We start from the raw sequence: 20,775 nt of genomic DNA on the forward strand, positions 1-20,775 counted from the left end.
CCTCGCTCGACCACTTCCTCCCTGCCTGACAGGTACATACTTATCAAGGACACACAGTAGCTGTTCCTTGAACAAGCTCCACATTTCCATTGTGCCCATCCCCTGCAGTTTTCCTCTCCATCCGATGCATCCTAAGTCTTGCCTCATCGCATCATAATTGCCTTTCCCCCAGATATAACTCTTGCCCTGCGGTATATACCTATCCCTTTCCATCACTAAAGTAAACGTAATCGAATTGTGGTCGCTATCACCAAAGTGCTCACCTACCTCCAAATCTAACACCTGTCCTGGTTCATTACCCAGTACCAAATCCAATATGGCCTCGCCTCTCGTTGGCCTATCTACATACTGTGTCAGGAAACCCTCCTGCACACATTGGAAAAAAACGGACCCATCTAAAGTACTCAAACCATTGCGTTTCCAGTCAATATTTGGAAAGTTAAAGTCCCCCATAACAACTACCCTGTTGCTTTCGCTCCTATCCAGAATCATCTTTGCAATCCTTTCCTCTACATCTCTGGAACTTTTTGGAGGCCTATAGAAAACTCCTAACAGGGTGACCTCTCTTTTCCTGTTTCTAACCTCAGCCCATAGTACTTCAGTAGATGAGTCCTCATCAAACATCATTTCTGCCATCGTAATACTGTCCTTGACTAACAATGCCATCCCTCCCCCTCTTTTACCACCTTCCCTGAGCTTACTGAAATATCTAAACCCCCGGCACCTGCAACAATCATTCCTGTCCCTGCTCTATCCATGTCTCCGAAATGGCCACAACATCGAAGTCCCAGGTACCAACCCATGCCGCAAGTTCACCCACCTTATTCCGGATGCTCCTGGCATTGAAGAAGACACACTTTAAACCACCTTCCTGCCTGCCGGTACACTCCTGCAACTTTGAAACCTTACTCATGACCTCACTACCTCTTCTAATGGTTTGTCCAGGATATCGGGGCAATGGGCTTCCCAAGGTGAATCCCACATAACTCATGCCAACATATTTACAACATTTCGCTCACTTGGTTAAAACAGATAAGTAGTTTGAATCTATTACAAAGTATTACAGAACAGTAGCAGACTATTTGGCCCAACTGTTCTCTGTCAATGTTTACACTCGGCCTGTCCGCATATCCTTTTATTCCTTTCTCCCTCATCTGTTTATCCAGCTGCAATTTGAACACTATTCTCCTCAACCACTCCCTGTGGTAACGAGCTCCGCACTCTCGCGACTCTGGGAGTGAAGAGGTTTCTCCTGAATTCTGTACTCCCCGTGCAAAAAAACTGGTGACACTGAGTTTTTAAAAAAAATCCTTTCTTGCTTGCTCGAGTCGCAGTATTGGAAACAATTGACAGGTATTTCATTAACCTTTGTTCAATTGTCAGCTGGTTTAGATTACAGCTGTGTTTGAAACATGTAGTTAGCTGAGGGGCTCGTAATAACAATAACCTGACTTTTTGAAATCTCGTGCTGTCACAAGAGTGTTTCACGGCGCTCGGAATCAATGTGATCCCAGGATCATGGACGGTTTGGGCGTAGGAGGGACCAACGAGGTCAATCTAACCCTTGATGAGCTTCGGCCCATCCAGGGAGGCCAAATTTACACAGTTCCATTTCCCTGCTGTCTTGACTGAACCTTATGCTTCTGTAAATAATTATCCAGCATCTTTTTGTTCTATCTCGTAATCAGCCATGCATACAAAAATGTATTCTAATCTGCACTATTTCTGCATCTAACGCTTATCTTGAGATTGCAAACCCTTTGTGTCTGATTTACCCAATTCAGATGTGACCTGACAATCATCTGTACGAGTCATCTTGACCCCAGTATATCGATATGAACAGCAAAATCACATTTGCCTCTTTTGTGGAGTTTTTTCTCCCACTAGAACATAGAACATAGAACATTACAGCGCAGTACAGGCCCTTCGGCCCTCGATGTTACGCCGACCTGTGAAACCACTCTAAAGCCCAAATACACTATTCCCTTATCGTCTATATGTCTATCCAATGACCATTTGAATGCCCTTAGTGTTGGCGAGTCCACTACTGTTGCAGGCAGGGCATTCCACGCTCTTACTACTCTCTGAGTAAAGAACCTACCTCTGACATCTGTCTTATATCTACCTCCCCTCAATTTAAAGCTATGTCCCCTCATGCTAGACATCACCATCCGAGGAAAAAGGCTCTCACTGTCCACCCTATCCAATCCTCTGATCATCTTGTATGCCTCAATTAAGTCACCTCTTAACCTTCTTCTCGCTAACGAAAACAGCCTCAAGTCCCTCAGCCTTTGCTCATAAGATCTTCCCTCCATCCCAGGCAACATTCTGGTAAATCTCCTCTGCACCCTTTCCAATGCTTCCACATCCTTCCTATAATGCGGCGACCAGAATTGCACGCAATACTCCAGGACTTTACGGCAGTGGTTTTCAAACTTCCGTGGGGGTTATGCAACCCTATAATATATTATGAAATTCCATGGAATCCCAACAATCCCTCCCTTCTCCCCTCCTGCCGTATATTTTATAAAACAAAAATGAAAATAAAGTAAAACACTATTGAACGAATGAATAAAAAGGCAAAAGAAAAGACATCATTGCTTTTCATTCGATGTAAGACCAATGCGGTTTTAAAGATTGAAACATTTGCTACAATTTTCGAATGACCTGAAAATGGTAGGGATGGTTCCGGGACCCTTGGGGCTCTGGTTGAAAACCACTGCCTTCTGGCTAGGATTCTCGTTCGGGACCCACACCGGAATAGATAGTGCCCCCTCGGTGCCTGACATCCTTTTCCCTCTCTGCTCCCTTACCGGCCTGATCGCTCCTTCCCAACGCATCAGATGGAAATGGGGGTGATGGGGGTGGGATGCAGGTCGGGACAAGGGTTGGGAAAACCGGCAGATTTACTTCCCACTGACCCAGGTTAGTGTCACTTGCCGGTACTGATTCTGGTGTCCTGGGCAATATTCATCCCTTAACCATAATCACTAAAAAGCAGATGACTTATCCGTTCATTAACATTGCTGTTTGTAGGAGCTTGCTATGTGACAACTGGGTGTCAGGAAAAGTACCTTATTGGCGTAAAGCCAGTTGGAACGTCCAGAGAGCGTGATAGGCGCTATATAAATGCAAGTTTTTAAAAAAACTTGATGATTTCCAGCCTCTTCGTCCGGATTGTGAAACTATAAAATTCTAGAAATGGAGACTATTTATTTTCAGCCACTTACTAATTCTCTAACACAGTTCAAACAACGTATCTCAGCTTCTTAATCTTTTTCTCAGCATCCTGTTTTGATTCATTTTGTTCCATCAGATAAGAAGTATCAACCCCAGGAAATAGTGTAATTTTCCATTTCAGGCGCTCAGTGTTAGCACCGGCCATTCTCAATTCAGCACGGGGTTAGATACAGAGTAAAGCTCCCTCTACATTGGCACATCAAACACTCCCAGGGCAGGTTCTGCACAGGGTTAGATACAGAGTAAAGCTCCCTCTACATTGGCCCATCAAACACTCCCAGGACAGGTACAGCACGGGGTTAGATACAGAGTAAAGCTCCCTCTACACTGTCCCCATCAAACACTCCCAGGACAGTTACAGCACGGGGTTAGATACAGAGTAAAGCTCCCTCTACACTGTCCCCATCAAACACTCCCAGGACAGGTACAGCACAGGTTAGATACAGACTAAAGCTCCCTCTACACTGTCCCCATCAAACACTCCCAGGACAGGTACAGCACAGGGTTAGATACAGACTAAAGCTCCCTCTACACTGTCCCCATCAAACACTCCCAGGACAGTTACAGCACGGGGTTAGATGCAGAGTAAAGCTTCCCTCTACATTGCCCCATTGAACACTCCCATACAGGTTCAGCATGGGCTCAGATACAGAGTAAAGTTCCCTCTATACTGTTCGATGGGGCAGGATCACTCTTCATTGATGATTCCAAGAATTTCTTGGAACTGCGCTAATGTCAAGCGCTAGATGGTAAGGTGTGCTTCGATAGATACTTGGATTTGATAAACTTCGACTTTATAATCAGTCATTGATGTTCGATCTGTGTGCATGTGAGAGTGTGTCAGAATGTGAGTATTTGTGTGGGCATGTGTATGTGTGTGTGTATCAGAATGTGAGTATTGGTGTGGGCATGTGTGTGTGTGAGTGTGTCAGAATGTGAGTATTTGTGTGGGCATGTGTGTGTGTGTCAGAATGTGAGTATTGGTGTGGGCATGTGTGTGTGTGAGAGTGTGTCAGAACTTGAGTATTGGTGTGGGTATGTGTGTGTAAGAGTGTGTCAGATTGTGAGTATTTGTGGGGGCATGTGTGTGAGAGTGTGTCAGAACGTGATTGTTTATGCGTGTGTGTGTGTGAGAGAGAGTGTGTCAGAATTTGAGTATTTGTGGGGGCATGTGTGTGAGAGTGTGTCAGAACATGATTGTTTATGTGTGTGTGTGAGAGTGTGTCAGAACGTGATTGTTTATGTGTGTGTGTGAGAGTGTGTCAGAATGTGAGTAGTTGTGTGGGCATGTGTGTGTAAGAGTGTGTCAGAATGTGAGTATTTGTGTGGGCATGTGTGTGTAAGAGTGTGTCAGAATGTGAGTATTTGTGTGGGCATGTGTGTGTAAGAGTGTGTCAGAATGTGAGTATTGGTGTGGGCATGTGTGTGTAAGAGTGTGTCAGAATGTGAGTATTGGTGTAGGCATGTGTGTGTAAGAGTGTGTCAGAGTGTGAGTATTTGTGTGGGCATGTGTGTGTAAGAGTGTGTCAGAATGTGAGGGCATGTGTGTGAGAGTGTGTCAGAACGTGATTGCTTATGTGTGTGTGTGTGTGTGAGTGTGTCAGAACGTGATTGTTTATGTGTGTGCGTGTGAGTGTGTCAGAACGTGATTGTTTGTGTGAGTGAGTGTGTCAGAACGTGATTGTTTATGTGTGTGTGTGAGAGTGTGTCAGAATGTGATTGTTTGTGTGTGTGTGAGAGTGTGTCACAACGTGAATGTTTATGTGTGTGCGTGTGAGTGTGTCAGAACGTGATTGTTTGTGTGTGTGTGTGTGTCAGAACGTGATTGTTTATGTGTGTGTGTGTGTGTGAGTGTGTCAGAACGTGATTGTTTATGTGTGTGCATGTGAGTGTGTCAGAATGTGATTGTTTGTGTGTGTGAGAGTGTGTCACAACGTGAATGTTTATGTGTGTGTGTGTGAGAGTGTGTCAGAATGTGATTGTTTGTGTGTGTGTGTGTGTGAGAGTGTGACAGAATGTGATTGTGTGTGTGAGTGTGTCAGAACGTGATTGTGTGTGTGTGTGTGTGAGTGTGTCAGAACGTGATTGTTTGTGTGTGTGTGTGTGTGAGAGTGTGTCAGAATGTGATTGTTTGTGTGTGTGTGTGTGTGAGAGTGTGTCAGAACGTGATTGTTTGTGTGTGTGTGTGAGAGTGTGTCAGAACGTGATTGTTTGTGTGTGTGTGTGAGAGTGTGTCAGAACGTGATTGTTTGTGTGTGTGTGTGTGTGTGAGAGTGTGTCAGAATGTGATTGTTTGTGTGTGTGTGTGTGTGTGAGAGTGTGTCAGAATGTGATTGTTTGTGTGTGTGTGTGTGTGTGTGTGAGAGTGTGTCAGAACGTGATTGTTTGTGTGTGTGTGAGAGTGTGTCAGAATGTGATTGTTTGTGTGTGTGTGTGTGTGAGAGTGTGTCACAACGTGAATGTTTATGTGTGTGTGTGTGTGAGAGTGTGTCAGAACATGATTGCTTGTGTGTGTGTGTGAGAGTGTGTCAGAACGTGATTGTTTATGTGTGTGTGTGAGAGTGTGTCACAACGTGAATGTTTATGTGTGTGTGTGTGTGTGAGAGTGTGTCAGAACGTGATTGTTTATGTGTGTGTGTGTGTGAGAGTGTGTCAGAACGTGATTGTTTATGTGTGTGTGAGTGTGTGTCAGAATGTGAGTAGTTGTGTGGGCATGTCTGTGTGTGAGAGTGTGTCACAACGTGAATGTTTATGTGTGTGTGTGTGGGTGTGTGTGTGAGAGAGAGTGTGTCAGAACGTGATTGTTTATGTGTGTGTGTGTGAGAGTGTGTCAGAATGTGAGTAGTTGTGTGGGCATGTCTGTGTGTGAGAGCGTGTCAGAACGTGATTGTTTGTGTGTGTGTGTGTGTGTCAGAATGTGAATATTTGTGTGGGCATGTGTGTGTGTGAGAGTGTGTCAGAATGTGGGTGTGAGTATTTGTGAGGGTGTGTGTGTGAGAGTGTGTCAGAATGTGCGTGAGTATTTGTGAGGGTGTGTGTGTGAGAGAGTGTGTCAGAATGTGGGTGTGAGTATTTGTGAGGGTGTGTGTGTGGGCAAGAGAGTGTATCAGAATGTGGGTGTCTATTTGTGAGGGTATGTGTGTGAGAGAGTGTGTCAGAATGTGGGTGTGAGTATTTGTGAGGGTGTGTGTGTGAGAGAGTGTGTCAGAATGTGGGTGTGAGTATTTGTGAGGGTGTGTGTGTGAGAGAGTGTGTCAGAATGTGGGTGTGAGTATTTGTGAGGGTGTGTGTGTGAGAGTGTGTCAGAATGTGGGTGTGAGTATTTGTGAGGGGGTGTGTGAGAGAGTGTGTCAGAATGTGAGTGTGAGTATTTGTGAGGGTGTGTGTGTGGGCAAGAGAGTGTGTCAGAATGTGGGTGTCTGTATTTGTGAGGGTATGTGTGTGAGAGAGTGTGTCAGAATGTGGGTGTGAGTATTTGTGAGTGTGTGTGTGTGAGAGAGTGTGTCAGAATGTGTGTGTGAGTATTTGTGAGGGTGTGTGTGAGAGGGTGGGTCAGAATGTGGGTGTGAGTATTTGTGAGGGTGTGTGTGAGAGAGTGTGTCAGAATGTGTGTGTGAGTATTTGTGAGGGTGTGTGTGTGAGAGAGTGTGTCAGAATATGTGTGAGTATTTGTGAGGGTGTGTGTGTGAGAGAGTGTGTGTCAGAATGTGGGTGTGAGTATTTGTGAGGGTGTGTGTGTGAGAGAGTGTGTCAGAATGTGTGTGAGTATTTGTGAGGGTGTGTGTGTGAGAGAGTGTGTCAGAATGTGAGTGTGAGGGTGTGTGTGTGGGCAAGAGAGTGTGTCAGAATGTGGGTGTCTGTATTTGTGAGGGTATGTGTGTGAGTGTGTCAGAATGTGGGTGTGAGTATTTGTGAGGGTGTGTGTGTGAGAGAGTGTGTCAGAATGTGGGTGTGAGTATTTGTGAGGGTGTGTGTGTGAGAGAGTATGTCAGAATGTGCGTGTGAGTATTTGTGAGGGTGTGTGTGTGAGAGGGTAGCTCAGAATGTGGGTGTGAGTATTTGTGAGGGTGTGTGTATGAGAGAGTGTGTCAGAATGTGAGTGTGAGTATTTGCGAGAGCGTGTGTGTGTCAGAATGTGCGTGAGTATTTGTGAGGGTGTGTGTGAGAGTGTGTGTCTGTGAGAGTGTGTTTGGGTGTGTGAGTGTGTCAGAATGTGCGTGTGAGTATTTGTGAGGGTGTGTGTGAGAGTGTGTCTGTGAGAGTGTGTTTGGGTGTGTGAGTGTGTCAGAATGTGCGTGTGAGTATTTGTGAGGGTGTGAGTGAGAGTGTGTGTATGTGAGAGTGTGTTTGGGTGTGTGAGTGTGTCAAAATGTGAGTGTGAGTATTTGTGACTGTTTGAGTGTGTGTGTGTGTGAAGTTGGGTATGTGAATGATTGTGAGAGAGTGTGCGGGTGCATGGTAATATCTGGAAATGTCTTCAAAGTGCCTGCTCTTCGCCCTGTAGTTTCAGTATCAGTATAATGGAAACCCCTGTCTAGAAGCGTAAGAGTTTATGTCACATTGTCACATTCTGGAACAGTGCATGTACTTTTATGTTGCTGAGCCACAGAGTTATAATGCACCAAAGTAATCCATTTAGCCCATCGAGTCTCTGCCAGCCCTCTGTCCAACAATCCAGTCTGTCCCACTCACTTGCTCTGTCCCTGTATCCCTGCAAGTTTATTTCCCTCAAGGGTCCATCCAATTTCCTTTTGAAATCATCGATCATCTCCGTTTCCGCTATCCTCACAGGGTGTTGACATACAAACTGGCAGCTGGAGGAGGCCATTCAGCCCTTCGAGACTGCTCCTCCTTTAATAAGGTCATGGCATATCTGTTAGTAACCTCAAATCTGCTTCCCGCCTCCCCCCGATGACCTATCAGCCCCGCCTTGTTTACCAAGAATCTATCCACCTCTGCCTTAAAAGTATTAAAGACTCTGCTTCCACCAGCTTCTCAGGAAGAGAGTTCCAAAGAGTCACGACCCTCAGAGAAAATTAATTCACCTCATTTCCATTTTAAATGAGCGCCCCCTTATTTTTGAACAGTGTCCCCTTGTTCTAGATTCTCCCACAAGAGGAAACATCCTCTCCACATCCACCCTGTCAATACCTCTCAGGGTCTTTATGTTTCAACGACGTTGCCCTTACTCTTATAAACTCTAGTGGACACAAGCCTAGCCTCTCCAACCTTTCTTCATAAGACAACCCACCCATTCCTGGTATTAGTCTAGTAAACCTTCCCTGAACTGCTTCCAACGCATTTACACCCTTCCTTAAATAAGGAGAGCAATACTGTACGCAATATTCCAGACGTGGTCTCATCAATGCCCGGTACATCTGAAGCATAACGTCCCTACTTTTGTATTCAATTCCCCTCGCAATAGATTACAACATTCCATTAGCTTTCCTAATTATTTGCTGTAACTGCGTACTAGTGAGTTCCAGATCAACAGTGGAGAAGTTCTTTCTCTCATCCCCTTGTATCTGTCCACTAGTCCGGTGTATTGTTGTATGTGTTTGCCTGTGTGTAAGGGTTTTGTGGGAGTGTCGGCACCTACCTAACCCACTTGACATAAAAGCTTTCCCTTTATGAGGCCATCCTTTTCGTCCTTTCAGAGGATGTGGGTCTCGCTGCCTCAGACAGCATTTATTGCCCATCCCTAATTGCCCTTGAGAAGGTGCTGGTGAGCCGCCTTCTTGAACTGCGGTGGTGTAGATACACCTACAACGTTGTTGGGAAGGCCGTTCCAGGATTTTGACCCAGCAACAGCGAAGGAACGGTGATGTGTTTCCAAGTCAGGATAGTACATGGCTTTGAGAGGAATTTCCAGTTGCTGGTGGTTCCTAGGCATCTGCTGCCCTTGTCCTGCCAGGTGGTAGCGGTCGTGAGTTTGGTAGGTGGTGTTGAAGGAACCTTGGTGAGTTGCTGCGGTGCATCTTCTCAATGATACACATGGCTGTCATTGTGCACCAGTGGTTGAGGGAGTGAATGTTTGTGGATGGGGTTGCCAGCCTAGCGGGGCTGCTTTGTCCTGGATGCTGTTGAGTTTCTTGAGTGAGTTGGAGCTGCACTCATCCAGGCAAGTGGGAAGTATTCCATCACAATCCTGACTTGTGCATTGTAGATGGTGGACGTGCGTTGGGTAGTCAGGGGGTGAATTATTCACTGCAAGGTTTCCAGCCTCTGACCTGCTCTCGTAGCTACAGTATTTGGATGGCTGGTCCAGTTACGTTTCTGCTCCACTGAAAATAGGATTGATTACCTTTTGGGCTTAGAACCTGGGCAACTATTTGGGGCTGAGTTGTTCAAAGACTCTTGTGCTGATGGATGGAGAAAAAAAGCTTGTGAGGTCTTTCTGGAACTTGCGCTCTGACCTTATTTGTTAGTTTAATCACTCTCAGACACGGTAATCAGCACACTGAAGCGTCACTAACCCCCCCAGTAAACTGTTCTCTCTCCAGCAGAGATTTAATAATTGCTGAATTGAAAAAAACTCCATCCATTCGACCAGCTGGACTGCATTAATCCTGAACTATTTCAGTGCTCCTCAAGTATAAATTCCAGCAGCCAAGCACGTAGGCTTTGGATAACAGATGAGTTGTTTTCTGTTGTTGGGCATTGGACATCATTCGATAGGCCGTCACAAAGTCTTTGTACTCTTAAGTAGGTATGTATTTAAGAAGTACAAGAACTATATACATATATATATAGTGAAGGGTTCAAACTAGGAGCTGTCTCCACTCTTGCTTGTGCCCATGACTCCGTCCAACACGAGACTGACCCCTAGGTGTGGGTCATGTGTTCTCTTACATCAGTGTGTAGGCAGTACTGTGCACAATCACACCCTAAATGTGCCAGACTCTTCGACTACATTATCCAGGAAGGAATGTCTCTGGGATGTTGGCACCTTTCCATTCACTTCAAATTTTACTGGGGTCTTCTGACCCCAACCTAGGAAGAGGAGGCCATTTAGCCCCTCGAGCCTGTTCTGTCAGTCAGTGAGGTCTATGTCCCATATGCCCTGGCTCCATACCCTGGGCTAGCAAATATTTATCAACTTTGACACCCTATTTCACCCTGAGATTTTATTGACCATCCAGCTCCAAATCTAAAACCATTTACTTTTACCGCCTGTCATGTGAGAGTACCTTTAAGAAATGGATGTTTAAGCAATGTACCTTTAAGAAATGGAGCTGATCATATTACTGAAGTGATGTCAGAGGGTGGGTGGAGCTGAGCTCACTTCTGCTTTTTGAGTTTCAGTTTGAGAACGCAGCTGGGAGTGTCTGTGTGTTTTGCTGTGAGCTGCATGAAGAAACACAGAGCTGGTCTGTTGATTTCTGCAATCCAAAGACTATAAATACATTGAATGTAACCTAATGTGCTCCTATTTTTGAAGGTTTGAAGTCTTTTGGATGTTTAAAGGAACAGTTTGAAGGATTATTTAGTGTTGTAGTCTTTTGGGGTTATCTTTGAAGTAATGGGTGTTAAGATATTCAGTGTTTGTTTTAAAAGGTTAACTTGAGTTCATAGAATAAACATTGTTTTGTTTTAAAAACCACTTGTCCATTTCTGCTGTATCACGCTTGAAGAGTACGCCGTGTGCTTCCCACACCACAATCTATTAAAAGTTGTGGGTCGGTTGAACTCCATGAAACATTTTGGGGTTCTGTAAACCCGGACCCATAACACTCCATCGAATCACCTGATTCCAACCCTGTCCACCTGCCTCTGATACCTCATCTGTGCCTTTGATGTCTCCAGATTTGATTATTCCAATGTTGTCGTGGCACGCCTCCCAATTTCCACCTCCAAAAGTAATGTTTCAAAGTTTGCGGACGACACAAAACTGGACGGGAATGTGAGTGGTGAGGAGGTTGTTAAGGGGCTTCAAGGTGATTGAGACAAGTTCAGTGAGTGGGCAAATACGTGGCAAACGCAGTATGATGTGGCTAAAGGTGAAGTTATCCACTTCGGACGGAGGAAAAGAATGGCAGTGTACTATTTAAATGGTGATAGATTGGGAAATGTTGATGCACAGAGGGACCTGGGTGGCCTAGTACACCAATCACTGAAGGCAAGCATAATAATAATAATAATAATCACTTATTGTCACAAGTAGGCGTCAATGAAATTAGTGTGAAAAGCCCCTAGTCACCACATTCCAGCGCCTGTTCGGGGAGGCCGGTACGGGAATTGAATCCATGCTGCTGGTCTTGTTCTGCATTACAAGCCAGTTGTTTAGCCCACTGTGCTAAACCAGCCCCGTGCAGCAAGCAGTTAGGAAGGCAAATGATATGTTGGCCTTCTCACTGAAACATATAACATTCTAACAGGGCTGCATGGTGGCACAGTGGTTAGCACTGTTGCCTCCATGGCCTCGCCTCTTCCTATTTCTATAACTTCCTTCAGCCCACAACCCTGTGCGATCTCTGCGCTCCTCCAATTCTGGCCTCTTGAGCAGTCCTAATTGTAATCTTTCCACCTTTGGCGGTCGTGCCTTCAGCTGCCTGGACCCTAAGCTCAGGAATTTCCTCCCTAAACCTCTCCGTCGCTCTCCTTTGAGACACTCTGTAAAACCTATCACATTGGTCTTGTCACCTGCCCTAATATCTCTTTACTGGGCTCAGCAACAAATCCTGTTTGATAATTGCTCCTCTGAAGGATCTTGGGATATTTTAACTTTGTTAACAGTGCTACATAAATGCAAGTTGTTGTTGTGTTTATGCTTCAGGGTTTATTATTGTGGGTGCTTGTTTCTGAGAAGTGATAGCTGAAGATATATAGCTGAAGAGTTATTTCTGTATTATGGAGGCACGGCACAGAAGCCTCTACAAATCTTAGTGAGGCAGTCATAAGGGGTTGGAAACAGAGAAAGAATTTGATTTCACAACTTTATCTCCTGGTAGAGTCCAGCTATTATTTGCTGCATCCTTTCTCGGTCCCCAGATTGACGGCCCTCAGCTTCCACTTCCTGCCCTTCCAGTGGATTAACCTCCTGATGTGGTGAGATCAACTTCATTGTCTTCATCTTCATTATCACCATCTATCCCCTTCAGCTTCAGGAAGTATTAATCCTTTCTGCCTGGGTTTTTACTTCAAAAGGAAAACAAAATGGCAGGGTCAAGGGGAAAGCAGTGGGGGAATGGGATCGATTGGAAAGCTCTCTGAAAGGGCTAGCACAGGAAAGATGGGCTGAACGGCCTTCTTCTGTGCAGTATGGTTTTATAGTTACGAGAATGTTTTGCAGAATAGGAGGTCTCAAATCCACCCCAGCCAGAACAGGGGCTCAAACTCTGTGCTCTTGGCACTACTGTGAGCCAGTGGGGCTCTAAACCCCGAGCCTCCGGCCCAGAAGCAGGGACCCACCCACTGCACTATAAGATCTTAGAACTTGTGCTGCAAATTGTCCTTCCTGCATTAGAATAATGGCTTCACTTCAAAAATTGCCTGATTGGATGAAAAGCATTGTAGGATGGCCTGACGTTGTGAAAGGCGCTATGTAAATGGAAATTCTCTCGTTTCTTTTTAATGAGTGGTCTGAACCTGTCATAGGTAACTGCGGATATAAAAAGCAAACACTCAGCTGTTTGAAAGTTGTGTCACCTGTAGGACAAGCTAAAGCTGAACAGATTTATTCCCGTTCGCTGACAATAAGGGCCAGCTTCGCAGCTTATCAAAACACTAGGCTCAATGTCAAATCCTAGATTTAGGACTCTGAACTCAGTCGGCAACTCTACATTCTTTTAACCTTTGTTGGGTTTTTAAGCAGAGCCTGGGAGTGAATCTTGCGATGTGTGTACTCTCCCCGCATTGTCCAGGCTGTTCTAGGCCTGTCGCCTGGCCAATGACACCGTCCCTCTCCCCCACAACTGCCTGTGGCTGAACGGGGCCATTCGCCACCTCATTGATAAAACTGGGCCTGAGACGAGACTGCGACTACGCGCCCGCACCATCTCGAAGACCGCCTCTGTAACGTGGCTCATTTCAAAGACCCCACTATCATCCGTAAACCGAAAAATCTATGCAAGACCTTCCTGGGCTGTAAACCTCATGGAAGCAGCAGCAATATGTAGGGAAGGACCTTCTTCTCTGGTCCTCACTTCAATTCTACCCTCATCAGAGCAAAAACCAAAGCTTTACAAACTGCAGTCAGAAAATGCAAAACGCCCACCTCCGTGTGCCAGCTACAAGATGCCCTGCAACATCCGCCAAGGCTTCCTCAGGAGCACCTCCCTAAGCCACAACTACCACCATCACAGGGCAAAGTAGGTGAATTCACCTGAGGAAGGAGCTGTGCTCCGAAAGCTAGCGATTCAAAACCAACCTGTTGGACTTTAACCTGTTGTTATAAGACTTCTTACTGTGCCCACCCCAGTCCAACGCCGGCATCTCTGCATCATGGCTTTCAGAATATTAGGCAGGGGGTAAGACTGTGGAACAGGCAGTTTCACAAACGGGGATTGGAACAAGGCGGCACGGTAGCTCAGTGGTTAGCACTGTTGCTTCATAGCTCCAGAGTCCCAGGTTCGATTCCCGGCTTGGTCACTGTCTGTGCGGAGTCTGCAAGTTCTCTCCGTGTCTGCGTGGGTTTCCTCCGGGTGCTCCCGTTTCCTCCCACAGTCCAAAGATGTGCAGGCTAGTTGGATTGGCCATTTTGGACAATACCGAAAAAGCAAGCAGGTGCAAGGTCTGTCTGTTGATGACAGCTGTAGCTCTCAGACAAGACCGGTACTGCAGAACCACCTACATACTAATGAGCCATCCCCGGGAACAAAAGGCAACATTTAGGTCAACAATGCTAAGACAGACATCCCGGCACCAGAGGAGACTAAAACAAAGCAAACCAACGGCCACCTCGGACATGCCCAGCAACCAAGGAACCCACCCCTCGATTGGAGGAAAATCGATAGGAATGATTGGGAAATGGCCCAATTAATTGGGGCCAAGTTCAAGGCCCGCCAAAAAGCGTACGAAGCCCTTTTGGGTATAAAAGGGATTCCCCAAGAAAGAATCTCTCTCTTGGCCTTGGCTCTCAGCGAGGAGAGACCTGCCTCACAGCTACGCCAGACCAAGTAAGTTCCAAGTCAACGCACGCTACGAGATAGACGCTCCTAGTTGCTATCCTGTAAACAGCTCAACCCAGCAGCCTCAGAACCGAGCAACGGCCATTGTTCCTCTGACTGAGTGGGCACCCGAAGCTAAGTATAGGCTTTTAGTAATAGTGATAGTTTAGGTTGTAGAGTTTTACGCATGAGTAGATTTGACTGTGTGTAAATAAATGAGCATTGCTTTTGAACTTACTAACTGGTGTATCGAGTCATTGATCAGTATTCGGTTTTGAACCTTGTGGCGATGTCGAAGGATACCTGGCCACTCTTGAGCAAACGTAATTAAACAGAGCCAAATTAAGAGACAACAGCAAATGAGCAACTCTTGCTAAATTGCCCTTAGTGTCAAAAAAGGTTAGGTGGGGTTACTGGGTTAAGGGGATGAGGTGGAGGTGTGGGCTTAAGTGGGGTGCTCTGTCCAAGGGCCAGAGCAGACTCGATGGGCAGAAGGGCGCGGGTGGGGTGGGGGTGGGGGGTTGGTAATGAGGGGCTAATGGGGAGGCCTTGGTAATACCTCAAATCCAAAAAAGTGTGGCATGGTGAAATTTCCCCCACCTTCTGTGGTTTCCTTAGCAACCTATGCCGATGAGGGCAGTTGGGTGGAGTCTAGCGAAGGGCCCTACTTTCCACCATGCTCACCATGCGCCAAACCGGAGGACCCAGAGAGTTCAAAGCCACAAGTAAAAATCCAGAGCCACTGTTAAGCTTTGATATTACTATCTTGAATAAAGTTTTAAAATTTTTGTGAACTTCCTTGTAAGTTTTTTTAAAAGTTCTTTTTTAGAGGCCTTTTTTCATTGCAGCATTGCTAAGACTGAATAAAGGTTTTCCTTTACGTTGATGTATTTTGAAGGCTGACTTTGTCCTGTCCGGTCAGGTTTTCTATCGATCTTCCTTCGCAACCTTCTCAACTAATGTTAAAACCTAAAATACTACAAGCTCATTTTCCTCCTCATTTCCTGATTTATTTTCATCTAGAACTCTGCGATTATCATGAGAATTGTTGATGCGCCGGGAACGTCGGGAATGTGAGCTGGCAGCATCCTATGGAATGTAGTTCTCTACAGGTGCTTAGTCTGTGAGGGTGGTTGATTCCGACGCAAGCGGAGATCAATGTTATTTCAAACATTTGGCAAATTCTCCTCAAGTGGGCGGCAAGGTGGCGCAGTGGTTAGCTCTGCTGCCTCACGGCGCCGAGGACCCGGGTTAGATCCCAGCCCTGGATCACGCTCTGTGTGGAGTTTGCACATTCTCCCCGTGTTTGCGTGGGTCTCACGCTCACACCATAAAGATGTGCAGGGTAGGTGGATTGGCCACGCTAAATTGCCCCTTAATTGGAAAAAAAATGATTTGGTACTCTAAATTTTTTTTTAAATTCTCCACGAGCAACAATTTATGAAAGTTTGACAGGGGTCTTCCCAGATACTGAAACTCCCCCCTTGCTGTGCTCAGATTCCCCACGTGTCATTCTTTAGGCTCACCCTTTAATTGACGATATTTAAAGACAAAACAAAGCGTGGTGAGGTAGAGAAACGGACTAATAATAATAACAACCTTTATTGTCACAAGCAGGCTTACATTAACACTGCAATGAAGTTACTGTGAAAATCCCCTCGTCGCCACATTCCGGCACCTGTTCGGGTACACTGAGGGAGAATTCAGAATGTCCAATTCACCGAACAGTCTTTTGGGACTTGTAGGAGGAAACCGGGGAGGTTGTGGGAAGACGACATAGCGGACGGGATTCTCCGGTCCGCCGGCCGCGTATTACTCGGCAGTGGGCCACTCGCTGGCGCCGGGATTATATCTTCCCGCCGATTGCCAATGGGATTTCCCGTTGCAACCACTGAACGCTGCTGCGAAACCCACTGGCGGGGTTGCACTGTCAGCGGCAAAGGTGACTCGCCATGAACGAAGAATTCCGGCCACTAATTACAACACAGAAACACTCAGCCTAGCTGGTCCATGCTCCGCACAATCCTCCTCCCACCTCACTTCATCTCATCCTATCCGCATATCCTTCCGCTTCATTTCCCGCTTTGCTTTTCCATACGTCTGCGAAAAGAAAAAAGCTTCCGTGCTATTCAACTCAAATGATCCGTGTGGTAGTGAGTTGAACATGCAGTTATGGCTCAGTGGGTGCCACTCTGACCTCCGAGCAGGGCCAACCCAAGCTAATCAAATAGTCTCCCGGGGCGCAATGTGCTGACGGGGTGATTGATGCGCGATCAATTACACTCAAGCCGAAGTGATTCATAACTGAAGGCTTTAATCTACTAGAACTCTTTCCCCAGCAGCTTCGATACAGAAAGTGAAGGCTGCTGGGACGGCACCGTTTCTTATACTCCGCCTGTCAGGGCGGAGCTACGTACAACAGCCAATGGTAGACTCCTGGGTCTAACCAATAGTCATCAGCCACTTAGGTACCGCAATACCTGGTACTACCACAGTGATAAAAAATGGAGAGAGATGAAAATAAGATAAATGTATAAACGGAAATGGAATTATTAAAGGTACAATCTTAATTAGTGTTTTATTTAGCTTTGTTTTTTCTTTTTTTTACTTATTTGTACAGGGTACTAAATTAAATTCTCTTTTTCGCATTCATTGTCGTGAAAAAATGTCTTAAAATTGTAAATGTCTTGAAGTTTCAGTTAGTACAGTGTACATATCAGTCGCTTTTTTTAATTTATCTGCAATAAATTCTTTATTACTATATTTGGAGTCTTTTTGTCATTATGAAGTAATTATGAAAATGGTAAAAAGTCTTCAAGGTGCTGAAATTCACTTTGCATCCGGCACTAAGAAACTTCGAGCCAGCCTTGCCTCTGATTCAGAAAGTTTTGGGTTCAAGATCCACTCTGCGACTTGTGCACAAAGATTTAGGCTGGTGCTCCAGTCCAGTACTGAGGTGGTGCTCAATTGTTGGAGGTGCCGTTTTCAGATGAATTAAACCAAGAGCTCCCAGGTGGATGTAAATGATCTCATGGTGTTATTTCAAAGGAGAGCAGGGATGTTCTCCCCGGGGTCCTGGCTAATATTTATCCCTCAATCAACATCACAACAGCAGATGATCTGGTCGTTTTCACACTGCTGTCTGTGGGGTGCAAATTGGTTCCTGTGCTTCCTACATTCTAACAGGGGATACAATTCGGAATTACTTTATTGGCCGTCAAGTGATTTAGGAGATCCTGTGGTCACGAAAGATGCTATGTAAATGCAAAATGTTTTATCCTCTTGGGTAAAGAAGTTTCTCCTGAATCCCCGACTGGATTTATTGGTGACCAGTTTATATTTATGGCCCCTCATTTTGGTCTCCCCATCACGTACTTTCAGAATCTTCAAAGCCCCCCCCCCCCCCCCCCTCCCCCCCCTCTCCACCTCTCTGGGGAATTTGAGTGTTTTGAATGGTCCCTTTGAACCAGCTCAGGGCAGAGCTCGTGATTGGAAAAGTTGATGATAGAGCTCATCCTCACTAGTGCCGATTATTGCCAACAAATCAGAAGCCACTCTAGAGACTCAAGCACATAATCGGGACTGATATTTCAATGCAGAATTGTATTGAGGAAGTCCTGGGGAGGCAGTGGTGTAGTGGACTAGTAATTCAGAGGCCTAGAGTCATGCTCTGGGGACCCGAGTTCGAATCCCACCATGGCAAAAGATTACATTTGCATTCAGTAAAAATCTAGAATTAAAAGTCTAAGGTGACCATGAAACCATTGCTGATTGTTGTAAAACCCAGTCTGGTTCACTAATGTCCTTTAGGGAAGGAAATTTGTCGTTCTTACCTGGTCTGGCCTACATGTGACTCCTGGTGCACATCAATGTGGCTGACTCTTAAATGCCCTCAGAGATGGGTAACAAATGCCGCCCACATCCCATGAGCGAATAAAAAAAAATCAGAGGTGCCATCATTGAGAAGGAATATTAGTCTGAGATTTATAAAGAAACTTAATATGAACCTTCCCTCACGGCCCCTAGACTTGACTATTCTGACTTCTCCTGGCCGATCGCCCTCCATAAATTTGAAATCATCCAAAATTCTACTGCCCATGTCCTAACTCAGTTCAAGTCGTGTGCATCTATCACTCCTGTGCTCACTGACCTAATTGATTCCCAGACCAGCAACACTGTGATTTAAAATATTTTATCTTTGCTTTCAAATCGCTCTGAGGCCTCACCCCTCTGTAATCTCCTCCAGCCCCAAAAGCCTCTGAGATGTAAAGCCTCTTTGAGAATGCCTCGTGTTAATCGTGCTGCATTTGGCTGCTGCCCCTCCAGCTGCAGAGGCCGGAATCTATGGAATTCCCTCCCTACATCTCTCTGTCTCTCTACCTCTCTTTATTGCTTCAAGCCATTCCATAAAACCCAGCTCTTTAACCAAGCTTTTGGTCACCTCCCCTTAGTGACTTCAGATGTAATTGTGATGTGGAGATGCCGGCGTTGGACTGGGGTGAGCACAGTAAGAAGTCTTACAACACCAGGTTAAAGTCCAACAGGTTTGTTTCGATATCACTAGCTTTCGGAGCGCTGCTCCTTTCTCAGGTGAATCTCACATGAGGAAGGAGCAGCGCTCCGAAAGCTAGTGATATCGAAACAAACCTGTTGGACTTTAACCTGGTGTTGCAAGACTTCTTACTGTTCAGATGTAATTGATTAGCTCATATCTGGACAGACCTTGGTTATTGTTATGGCCTTGGTGATTAATAATTTTTAATGTCCCAGCCAGTAGAATCATAGAATCTCCGTCATGGAGACAGGCCCTTTGGCCCAAGCTGGTCTATTCCAACCAAAAAGCCCATCTAAGCTAACCCCATTTGCCTGCATTTATAGAATTTGCTTGCATTTATAGAATTTTAACTCTTGGCCCATCAGCAGGGGGAGCTCCGTGGGAAGATCAATTGGGTCGTCCCTGTGGGTCTCGAGAGGGTTATTACAGAAGCTTAAATCATCTTTTCCAATCATATATTTTTCTGAACTTCCTTGTGTGAAAATTTGAGTTTTAACTCTGAAGCTATTGTATGCATGTTCACTAAATTCAGAATGTTTACCAAAGGAATTTTGAAGATATAGCAAATATTGTTACTTATCCATTAATGAAAAGCAATTTTCTTACGGGAAATTATCTTATGTTCTTTACTGCATTCTTTACATTCATTGATAATAATATCAACACATATTTATGCAGCAACGTTATCATCATAAAATGTCCCAAGATGCTTCACAGAACATTCTAAAACATCAAGCCACGTTTGAAGACTTTGGGTAGATCCACTCCAGCAGAAAGGATAGCAAGAACAATCCGTCTCTCCAACAGTCCAACCACCCATTAGCCAACCTACCCTCAGCATGCGCCATCAGTAGAATCCCCTCATCCTAATAGCCATAAATAGAAAAGGAAGAGGCCCCGGGAGAACTCACAACCTCAAGGAAGAGTCAGAACTCTCCAGGACACGCAACCTGCCCAGGCCATTGGAGGGGAAAGGCACGGATTCTTAAATTCAAGCGACAGAAAACATAAATCAAAACACGACACGATTAGCTCTAACTGGGGGGGCTGATGTACCATCAATGACCATGCGGCGAATGGTGAACTATTGTGGCTTTATTGTGCTAGATGTAAAGCCTCCTGCAGCTGGACCCGAGAATGGGGGCCGTGCAGGAGAGCGTACACTTTTATACAGAGCCTGCTGGGCAGAGCCAGCAGGCCGGGATTTACCGTAATAACTGGAGTACAATGGCAGTGTGCCATGATACATGTAACGTACGTTCAGTGGTTTGCCACATTCACCCCCTGTTTAAAAAAAGAGTCCAGCGGGGGTGAAGTGAAGTTACAGGTCGAGTCTGTCGGGGGCTTTGACCTCCCGCCACGGTCGCCTCAGCCCCAGCTGTGGTGTGGGCACCGATGTGAGTACCTGCAACTCCAGGAGCGTGTTGTCCTCTCCTTCTTCACCCAGTAGTAGAGCCGATGGGTGGATGGGCGCCGCAGGGGCAGGGGTGGCGGTGATAGTCGCTGGTGGGGGGGGGGGAACGGCGCAGGGGCGGGTGTGGCGGTGGTCGCCACTGGAGGGGGAGGAGACGGTACCATGTCGGGGGTGGTGGTGATGGTGGATGGGGAACCAGCGGGTGCCAGGTCCCAGAGGGAGATAGTGTCCTGCCGCCTGTCATAGTGTGCCACATAGGCATACTGTAGGCTCGCATGGAGAAGGCGGACTTTTTCGACGAGGGGGTACGATTTATGGCTCCTTGCATGCTTCCGGAGGAGGACGGGCCCAGGAACTGTCAGCCAGGTCGGGAGCGATAACCCGGAGGTGGACGTCCTGGGAAAGGCAAACACACGTTCATGAGGGGTCTCATTGGTGGCAGTGCACAGGAGCGACCG

Source organism: Scyliorhinus torazame, chromosome 17, assembly GCF_047496885.1.
Source record: "Scyliorhinus torazame isolate Kashiwa2021f chromosome 17, sScyTor2.1, whole genome shotgun sequence".
Classification (NCBI taxonomy): domain Eukaryota; kingdom Metazoa; phylum Chordata; class Chondrichthyes; order Carcharhiniformes; family Scyliorhinidae; genus Scyliorhinus; species Scyliorhinus torazame.